Genomic DNA, 11,627 nt, shown 5'->3' with positions numbered 1-11,627 from the left:
CCCCCCCTCTCGTGTCCCCTCCTCACACCCCGCGGTGTGTGTGAGGGCTGCCCCGCATGCTGCGTCTCCCTGACGGCCGGATCTCTCAGTGATTCGGTCTCTGGTCCGCGGGCTGACTCTGCCCCGTCAGTGTGTCCGGGGCGGCCCATAGACCGTCAGGAGCCGTAAGTTGGACCAACTCCCGCTCCACCACCGCCTCCTTCTAATCCTCCTCCTGCTCTGCTTCTCCACACCTCCTGCTCCTCATCACTCCTTGCTCTGCCTCACACATACACACACACACATCCTCCTCCCCCCTCCTGGAGGAAACTCAGAGAGCCTCCACTGCATCCTGATGGCTCTCTGCTCTACATGGATTTATTCAAAGAGCTGAGAGTTTAGGCTTATGGAAGTGAATAGGGATGTTTCAGGTCTGTGTTTATTCTTATTTTACTGAAAAAAGATTTTGTTACAATATTCATATATGTCAAATCTAAGGTTAGTATAAATTTAATGCCCAAAGAGTTTTGAATTCCTTAAGTGTAGTGTGAGCGCTATGAGAAAGTATTTGCCCACTTTTCGATTTCTTTCTTTTGTGCATTTTTTCCCACACTTAAAAGTTTCAAATCATCAAACAAATTTTAATGTAGGACAAAAACAAGCCACAAAATACCATCTAAACCCACCTGGCCATGTCTAAAAATGTAATTGCTCTATAAACCTATTAACTGGCTGTTCCACCCTTTGCTGCATCAGCTCCGAAGTGTTCAGATTGGCACAAATAAAATGGAGTGGAGCTTTTCAAGATGGCTTTACCTGATGACAGAGATGGAGTCAGGCAAGTCCATCTGCTTTGCACACTTCCAAAATTTCAACTTGTGTCTTGTCAGTCCACAGAATAGATGTTTTTAGTCAGATGCGAGACCAGTCTTTTTGTTCTTTTTGGTCAGTAGTTGTTTTGGCCTTGGAACTCTCCCATGGCTGCCATTTTAGCCCAGTCTCTTCTTATTGTTGAATCATGAACACTGACCTTAACGGAGTCAAGTGAGGCCTGCAGGTCTTTAGTTTTTTTTTTTCCAGGTTTCTTGTGTGACCTTCTGGATGAGATGTCATTGCACTCTTGGAGTCATTTTGGTGTGCTGGCCACTCATGGGAAGGTTTGCCACTAATCCAAGTTTTCTCCATTTGTGGATAATGGCTCTCATGTGGTTGGCTGGAGTCCCAAAGTCCTAAAAATGGCTTTGTATTCATTTCCAGACTGTATATCTGAGTTTCTGTTAAGCGGCATTTGCCGGTCATTGGCCAGTTTCAAGGGCAGATGTCCAGCAGATAAAAATATAACCGGTCAAAATGTACGGTAGAAAACATGCAAATAAGTAAATACCGATTACTTGCAAATTATGTTTAGTGTAACCCAGAAGATATGTTGCGAGAATCCTATAATATAAACTAAAAGTAGCCTAATCTTACTACACCTACTGTCCTGTGGTGCTGGGGTTGTTTATCTCCTAAGACAGCAAGCACATGGCTAATCAAGTTGCGTACATATGCAAGATGATGCGAATGACGACAAACCAAGCCTACCTCTGGGTGAACTCAGCACTGCTGGAGACTATGCAGGGAAAGTTTGACCAGAACATCGGAAAACAGAATTTTAACTTCAGTGAGGTTTTCCTGGTTAACCAAAAGATTAATATGAGCAGAGTTGGAGTGGACTTCGATAAATCTACCAATGACCGATCCTCAGATAAAGTTGGATTGTAGTCAACACAGGATTGCATTGTGCAGAACGGCATGGACTGCTTGGAGCTGATAGCAAGGGCTCCGTCTCTCTTCCCCGTAGCTGGTTGTTAATGCTTGGAGTATCCTGGCTAATTAGCAGAAGCAATCTTGGATAAGCCATCAATGAGAGGAGGACTGGACCAAACTATCTGCTGTGGAGCTTTAGTTTATTTGACTAGTCCAAATAAACCAGGATGGTTGGATTTCCAGCTTTAGCAGAGGTTACAGTTACATCATCATGAGGACTGATATTAGACAACTGATGGTAAGACTTATTTTTCATTTGGAATGTAGAGATTTAACTCGGTGTCCAGTTAACAGAGCACTGAGGAGTTATGTGTTTGGATGCTTCGCTGTTGTTGGTGGAGGATGGTATTTAGCTGTTGTAAGCTGCAAAGTGATGGTAATGGGTATTGTGCTAACAGGCTAACGGAGCTGATGTGAAGCTAACTGTTGTTGTTTATGAGTTTAACGTGGGTGTGTGTTGTGTATCTACTTGTGTAAGGAAAAGCTTGCAGCTTTCATTTTGACAGTTCAAACCACACACACAAAGAAAAATAAGAGAAAGTCTTTGTGCAGTCATTTTCAGGGTTTAATCATGTGTACGTGTGTACCAGTCTGAAATAACAGGGTAATAATAATAATTACTCGGGTTTAATTACTCGGTTTTGGGTCACGTTTGGAAATAAAAATGTGTCTTCAGTCCCGTTTAGCGCAGACTTGTATGTATGAATGTATCACAGGATATCAGATTTATGCATTTTGCTGCTGTTAATGCAGCAGCATAATGTTAAAGCAAATGTCACATAGTTGAATTCTTGAGGACTGTCATTTAGACCGGGGACAAAAAAGTCTAGTGGAAAGTCTGCTGTACATGTCAAAGACTTGGTTTCTTATCTGCTCTTGAATTTCTTAAAATGGTGCCATGATGTGTTGCTCTCTGAGATCTTTTAGCCTTCTTCTCTTTGCCAGATAGCTTCTATTCAAGGGATTTCTTGATTCAGCAGGTCTGGCAGTAATCAGGCCTGGGTGTGTATAGCAGGGCTGGACTGGGGAGGAAATTCGGCCCTGGCATTTTTGACCTGGACCGGCCCCTCAAGGCAGGTCAATATATAACATAATGATACACACATTCTTTTGTCCCCCTTACTACATACAGCTACAATAAAATTGTCAAACTACGACATAGTTCAGAGGTGTCATAGACACATCTAATGGAGTGTTTTCACTCTGTTTTGACTGATTTCTAATGGTCAGAGGTGAGTATACAACATATCAATACGGTGAGTATGCACCGCATCAAGTAGAGATTTGAAAAATCTCTGCCTGAATTCATTTTTTTTTATTTACTACAAATGATTACAGAAATGAAATGAAGTAGATTTACTGGAATAATGTCGATTAACACAAATTTGATGCTAAATACTTAATGAAAAGCTCCTCTGCTTTGATGAACATTGGATGTTTCTTTATATTTCTACTCCCATACATCTCATGGGTCAGTACTGAACTGTTCAGCAATCATACCAGCCTTTTTTCTAAACTCATGAACAAAATATAAGTAATCAGAAATAAAATCTGCTAATTAGGCTAATATATTGATGTAAATTTCATATAAGAATGATGGCAAATTAACCACAGGTAACATTTTATTCTACTACAAAAATTAAGGGCATTCAATATTAATAAAAATCCTGGCACAGGTCTACCTGTATGTAACTAAGTCTGACTTCAGGAATTTTATATATAATTGAGTAATTTCATGGTGAGAGGGTTTTGACATTCTTCAGATCACAGGAGAGCCATTAATCTCAAACTGGTCAAGTTTTCTATCTAAAGTAGGATCACAGTCTACTTATGTTTATTAGCCTATATTTTGATACCTCACAGAGCTCACTCACCAACTGCTTTGTGCACCTCATGCTCATGATATACCAGTCACACACCTGCCTCTCCTCCTCCCCATGTAGGTGCAGCAGCATCAGCCTTTCTACTACATGGACTTCAGAGCGTTTACAAGGTTTGTGCATTTCAACAGTTTTTTGTTCTAATTTGACAATTATTTCCGTATCCAATCGTAATCCAACTGTTTTCACGGTTATGTTTGTTTTCCTCCAGACACTTTAGTTTCACTTTCTAAGCTGGAGCAGAGTGGGGAGGGGAGGGCGTTAAATGGACCTTTAGGACTTGTGATTGGGCCGGTAAACTGTCATTATAAAGTAAACAGCCAGTGGGTCACTGCCCCTGCTCTATGGGCCGGTGCTTAGCAAAAAATGAAAAGAAATAGATCATACTGGCCCCACAATACATCGGCCCACCAGGCATTTGCCCGGTATGCCATATTGCCAGTCCAGCCCTGGTGTATAGTGAAGCTAAACTCTGCTTTCCAAAATATATGGTTAATCACAAGTAATTCATAATTTAACAGGCTTCATAGATCCTCATCTGCTTCATTTCATAGGTGTTATAATGGAGGTGTAGTATAATCACATAATTTAGATTAATTTTAACCTGCGTTTCTAACATTTTCAGTCTAAAATCCATGACAACATTCATGCACTGTTACGCTACTGCATATGGTAAGTGCCCTTTTTATCAATTCCCCCCCGCCCCTCAAACATCCTGAGTCCACTACTGTCCTCCACTGTGTCTTTGTAGTTTTCATCCTACATATCAAGTAGTGCTTTCCAGCCTGAACTGCACAGTTTACATTATATAGCTCTATAAAAAAGTACCAGAAACAACAAATATATATTGGCAGAGATACAGATGTCAAAGACTGTGATGAAGCACATTCTCTCAAATTTTCCCTTATAAGATATGATAAACTTGAGATCACATCTCTTTCCTCTCCAAACAGCATTCAAACAGCTGTCTGTTGGCCAGCTCTGTCTGTTCTGTGCTATCATGAGATTTGACCCTCAGAGTGCACTGTAGAGTGACAAGATTTTTTTTTTTCTAGATAGCAGAATGTGATTCAGTTAGAAACACAACAGCAACAAAAATGAGACTCCAAGAGCCAAAGTTACCGCAACAGGAATGATGTTGTCAAACTTAGTGTGCTAACATTTTTGAAAGAAATTTTGAAAGAAAAAGAGAAGGAGTGTTTTCTCAGAAGGTTCAATAAGACAAGTGGGATGTAACTGGATTTAGTATGTTGACCTTTTGAGGGGGTATTGGGGTTATTTTATATTATGGATTTATTTTAAGAAGGAATTTTTACTTCTTTGTTTCTTTTCAAAACTTCAGGCTCTTGGCCCAGGGGTCATGACGCTGTCCAAGGTGCTGAAGTTACAGATACATTTCTTTTCATTCTTTCTTACTGTACATGTGTGTTTTGTTCAGTCTTGCTTTGTATACAAGGTTGTAAAGAGCCCCTAAATCTATTTTGGTCATTACAGAGAAGTTATGTTTCAGTAAGAGGTAAACAAGCTGGTATTTTTTGTTATTTTAAGCGGTTATTTCTGTTGTTACATCAATCTTTACTACAAAAACACTATATCATCATCCATGAGATGAAAAAAAGCATAAATAGGCAAAAATGACAGTAAACTATCAGCCCCCTGCTGTCACATTTCTTAAGTTTTAGCTCTGATATTCTTTTCTCTCTGTATTTTTTATCTCACAGTCTCTTCTCTTACTTTAATTTGCCTCTTTAATTGCCCTGTTTTTACACTTTACAGTTAATCTCTTGGAGCTACTCCCACTGCATAAAAGCTGCTATACAAATAAAGTTTTAGTGTTGCTGATTTTACTACCTACATAAAGACAGGATGTGATGAACACATCATCATGTCTATGAACATGGGCCACACCTTAACCACCAGGCCATCTATGCCCTTGAGAGCCCAGTCTCTATTACCTGGCTGTGAGTACAAACTTTGGCACATACAACTTACATGGGAAATCAGAGTGATTAAAGAGAGTTTTTACTGTAAGGTGAAGAGAGAGAGAGAGGAGGGCGAGCAAGAAGGGAGCAGCAGATAATCTTTTGAATCGTCAATCACCCATTTAAATGACTTGGACTGTTATGAAAAAAAAGAAGAAAATAAAAACTATTCTGGGAAAAAAAAACCTGACAGATGGAAGTTTCAGCATCAGTGTGTTTCCATGAGTAGAACAACAGAACTAATTTTTCTAATTAAAACTGTGTGGTATTGGGGGGAGTATTTTAAAGTTTAAGAACCCTCATACAAACACACAGATTGATTCGTGAATGTGAAAACTTAGTGTGAAATACATCTGATTTTCAGTTTTCTCTGACCTACATGCCTCACAGTCAGAGGAAACACTTCTCTGTCTAGTCATCTCTCTCACACACATATACACAGAGTTAACTGCCTCTGTTTGGGAAAACACCAGCTGACAACTTGGCTCTTGTGGAGGATATGACTGCACTTCCTCTATTGGTCAATATGAGCTTCTCTATCCTCTCGTCATAGCGTCCTTACAGAGGTACAAAGACGACACATACACAGACGCACACAGAGTCTGGATCACAGCCAGTTTAATTCATTTACAGTGAAATTGGCCGCTCTCTCTGTGGAGCTGCTGAGTGTGCAGAGCTGCTGCTGATGAAGACAGGAGGGTGACAGTGAGAGAGAGAGAGGGTGTGTAGGGGTGTAAAAGTTGGGACTGTAGGGAGAAAGTGAAGGGGAGGAGCTCCCATCACAGCCTAAAACCAGATCATCTGTGTATTTGCGCCTCTGAAGTATTCATCTGTATTTGTTTGTGTTCTACTGCTGTGTGTGAATTATAGCAGGTAACAGTGAGAGCATTTCAAAATAAAAGATGCAAAATATGATGGTATTTTATGCTTATAATTAAAGATAAGAGCATAGACATAGGGTCATATTCATTAAGAGTCATAGTTGCTCTTATGATGAAATTCTGGGAAACCACTTCAATCTGGGGCTGTATGGACCCATTTGGAGTAAAAGTCACATTAACTTCACACCAGTTGTGCACATTGGAAAACAGTGAGTGCAAGAGGAGAGAAACAGGAAAGCAGAAGATTCTTGTGATTCTGGTATCAGACAGGTTATATTTGTTAGCTTTTTGAAATGTAGCCTTAGTCTTTGGATCAAAATGTTCTTTAGTTTTAGTCACATTTTAATCATTTTCAACCTTAACAGTTTTACTCAATAAAAGTCCTTATATTTTAGCTTATACCTATAGTCAAAATATTTATTTTCTTTGAACTAATTTTTAACAATCAAATTGTAAGATCAATTTAATTTAAACATTAATATCGATGTTATACCAATAATTAATTACAAATATACTGAAAAAATATATATTGAGAGAGAGAGAGAGAGAGAGTGTATATAAATATGAGAGTGCAAAAAGCTTAATGCAATAAATGAGGAGGCTGGGGTGGAGGGGGTTAAGCTTTGCATTAATGCAAACAGGGATTAGTGACAAGGACATGATATTTAAATACACTGCTGTGTTGAAAGAAAGAGCTGTGATTGACTGTAGGAGCTGGGAGGCAATAATTGGGATCAGCTGGCTGTCAGCTGATCACAGCTAGGTGTATGACTGCCGCGTCAAGCATGCATGCATTTGATGTGAATTCACTGGCTACTGCTTGCTGACATACTGCCACCAGTTAGTCACCCACTAAATAGATCATCACTGTGTACAAACACCAACATGGTCTGTCCACAAACATTCCTATTATCTTCTCAGAGAGAAAATATCTTTAGAAATTCCTTGCAAAAAGTCCTAGCTTAAGAGTGAGTTAGTAAAGGTCTCAGAGAACCTGAGCAAGGAACGCAACACAAACAGTCACACACACAGACACACAAACAGCGTGCAGAAAGCAATCACACAGAGATCAACATAAAGGTCTGAGAGAGATGAATGTACAGCTGAACACTGCTGCAGAGGTTACTGCTGACTCTGCAATTCATATCCAGATGTCACCTCCCCTCCTGGGGTACCAGAATCTACCTGCCTGCATACACCTGAGGGAGCTGTCTGTAAGGAATAGATAGATTATGCTTAAGGACACAGTAAGGGTTTGTAAGAAGGATTTCCTTTAATTTTAATTCCACTTTATTAAAACTATTGTGTCTGCAAATGTCAGGTTTTGCTTTCATTGTTGAGGTTTGATTGGCTATTTATAGATACTGTAACCTCTGCATGGTCAGGTTCTCTTGGGAAGAGGGCGAGTGGATTACAGTTGCACTCCTAGGTTGTTAAAGTTATCCTACAGAGAGAGCCACTAAAATAATGCCTTCAAATGTTTTTATGTCCTAAAACTGGGGAGTGGATGAAGCCAAAGCCTACAACGGAAGAACAGAGAGATGAAAGACATGAAAAGAACTAAATACAGGATCTGATGGGCATTTTTCATAGACAAAAACAATTAAAGATAATAGCTATTAAAGTGTACAAGGATTGTGGCTAAAAGCACCACCAAAGTCACAGCTGATCACTGTGAAATATCATGTCATGTGAAGTTGTTACAAACATCAGACCTTCTGGGTCCTTCTGGCCATCTGCTGTCTTTGTCTCAGCTTTCTGGAGTTCTAACTAGCACATAGCCTACTGTACATATGATGCTGTTTTCTTTTCTTCCTTCAGTCTATGAAATGGCCCTGCCTTTATGTGGGACACAGACAGGACTTAAACCATTTTCAATCAAAAGCCATGCACAGCAAAGATGGGAAACACTAACAAATGGTAAATTTACATCACAGGTAATATCCAACAGGATCAATAAACAAATTCAATTACAAAACCTTAATCTTATCTCCATCTAAGCACTGTTACAGTATCTTAATCCCTCATATGATTTGAGTAAAATCGGACAATATGAACACCTCTTTGATACCAGAGCAACAAAAATTGATATGCTTTTAGTCCTGATTATTGACCAGATAAACCACAGAGGCTTCTAATCAAGACCCGCCTTTAATCGTCAAAAGTGTGCTGGCTAGTAAAAGGAGCTGGACCTCTTATTTTAAGTTGAAGTTTTATGCTGGGTGATTTTTCTCTTTGCCATGTTGATGAGATCAGCATTACCTCAGCTTAAAGCTTAAGAGTAATTGGATGTTATTGATCACTAGAATAACGGAGATAGTACGGGTTTAAACACATTAGATAACCTTTACAATTGTGACAACCTCAGTGAGGCATTACTGGGTTAAAAAAGGGTTTGTTTGGTGTTTTTTGGTTTAATTTCTACTAGAAACAGAGCAATGATCAGAGACACACACTGTTATCTGAGCTCTTTCTGTCTCCCTGATTAAAATGAAAAGTTTTAATGTAGTTCTACTTCAGAGGACCCTGGACCATATACAGAGAACTGAGTCAATGAACACTCAGTTTCTATGGTAACCAGTATGCTGGAGTCTTCAGGTAAGCATGCTGTGAATGAGAACGAGGTGAGAGAGAGAGAGAGAGAACCTGCAGGTGGGTCTGGATCACTCTGAATCTTTACATCATTCAGGGTGTGAGGAGTATGTGAAGATCTGCTGACATTTCGTCATCCTGAACCTGAAACAACACATCAACACCAATAATAAAAATACAATTACGCCAAATTTTAAAAAAAGCCAACTCTGTTTCACAGTTTTAAAAAATTATTGAAAAACTCAAGGATTTAAGAACACAATAGCAATTAAACATTTTCTTCAGACTGCTTTATTGTTTTTGAAATTAATTGTCACTTCTTATATTAGAGACAAAATTTAGGACATGAGTCTACTTTCTTCAGTGGGGAAAGGTTGTATTTTTCTTTTCAAAAGGGAAAAACAAATGAAGTCTGTGATAGACAACCTTATTTCAATAAAGTACATTTTAAAGTTTAAAAAATTCACCGTCTGGTTCCCTAAGGGTTTCATTTTGATCCAAAAAGTCGTCAGACTGAAAGCTTTATTGATTATTCATTCAACCATACATTCAACATTTATATCTTCAAAGTGATGATCTACAATGTCTCTGGCTTTAGACAATAATGTATTCGGTGTCAAAATACAACCACAATTCCAAAAAAGGTAAGGCACAGTGTTAAATGTAAATAAAAAATAGAATGCAATGATTTGAAAATCTCATACGCACATAATCTATTCAGAGTAGAACATAAACAACATAACAGATGTTGAGACATTTTACCATTTCATGAAAAATACTGGTGCATTTGAATTTGATGACTGCAACACATCTTAAAAAAAAAAAAAAAAAAAAGTATGGCAACAAAAGGCTGAAAAAGTGTTATTCATGAAAAACAGCTGGAGGAGCATTTTACAGTTAATTTGGTCTAAAATGTGGAAAAATTTCAGAAAATGTTTCTCCATGTAAAATAGTTAAGACTTTGAATATTACACCATCTACAGTCCATTATATCATCTAGAGATTCAGAGAATGTTGAAAAATATTTTTTTGCATGAGACAAGGCCAAAGGTCAATGTTGGATGCCTGTGATCTTCAGGCCCTCAGGCTGCACTGCATTTAAAACAGGCATGAATCTGTGCTGGAAATTACTGCACAGGCTCAGAAACACTTCCAGAAATCATCGTCTGTCAACACAGTTTGCCATGGTATCCACAAACGCACGTTAAAGCTATACCATGCAAATAAAAAGCCAAATGTGAACATGAACCAGAAATGCCACTGTCTTCTCTGGGCCAGAGCTCATTTAAAATGGACTGATCCAAAATGGACAACTGTTCTGCGGTCAGATGATGCAAAATTTCAAATTATTTTGGAAACCACTTACACTGTGACCTGTGACCAGCTTGTTATCAGTGCACAGCTCATACACCTGCATCTCTAATGGTATGGGGGTGCATTAGTTCCCATTGCCTGGGCGGTTTATCAATATGGAAAGGAACTATCAATATGCTCCTATCCAGACGACATATCTTTCAGGGAAGGCCTTGCATTTTTCAGTAAGACACTAGTAAACCATATACTGCCTCCATCACAACACCGTGGCTTCACAGTAGAAGAGTCTGGCTGCTGAACTGGCCTGCCTGCAGTCCAGACCTTTCACCACGGTTAACATTTGGTGTATCATAAACAGAAAAACTGCACAAAAAAGACCAGGACTGTTGAGCTTAGAATCCTACATCACACAACAATGGGACAACATCCCTCTCCCAGAACTCCAGCAACTGAACTGGTCTCCTCACTTCCCAGATGTTTACAGATTGTTGTGAAGAGAAGAGGGGATGCTGCACAATAGCAAACATGACCTGTCTAATATTTTAAGATGTGTTGCTGCCATGACATTTAAAATGAGGTAATATTTACATGAAATGGTGAAATGTCTCAGTTTCAGCATCTGATATGTTATTAGTGTTCTATTGTTAATCAAATCTGGGTTTATGAAACTTGAATACCATTGCTGTTTTTATTTACATTTTACACAGTGCCCCAACTTTTCTGGAATTAAGGATGTAAACACCAGTTGTTGCAACTGATTATACTTCTGCTGAAAAAAAAAAATCTGATTTTTGACTCCACAGACTTGACTTACTGCCAGATCTTGGGATACGTGCCCCTGCTGCACAAACTCTGCTCAACAAGCTTCAGACTGTTGCGAGACAACCACTGAGGCGTTAGTGCTGAGCTGAACAATAACCTCGTTGGTTATGATTAATTATTCTACAGCTTGTTCTGCTGATCAATGAAGTCTGTCACAGATAGTCCCAGGATGAAACAAAGATCATTAAAGTGTCCTGTCTGCTGCCAACTGGACACAGAAACAGAGAAGGATCAGGTCGAGCACAGTGCCAGAGCAGAAATAAGGATTTCGTTACATAAAGGAGAGGGTTCAAACTGGGATAGAAACAAACCATTCAAGAAGGCAGAACATTTTAATCCAAAACTACACCTTACATACTTCTACTGCT

The sequence above is a fragment of the Cheilinus undulatus genome, linkage group 2, assembly GCF_018320785.1.
Source record: "Cheilinus undulatus linkage group 2, ASM1832078v1, whole genome shotgun sequence".
Classification (NCBI taxonomy): Eukaryota; Metazoa; Chordata; class Actinopteri; order Labriformes; family Labridae; genus Cheilinus; species Cheilinus undulatus.
Note: the sequence above shows the minus strand (reverse complement) of the source record.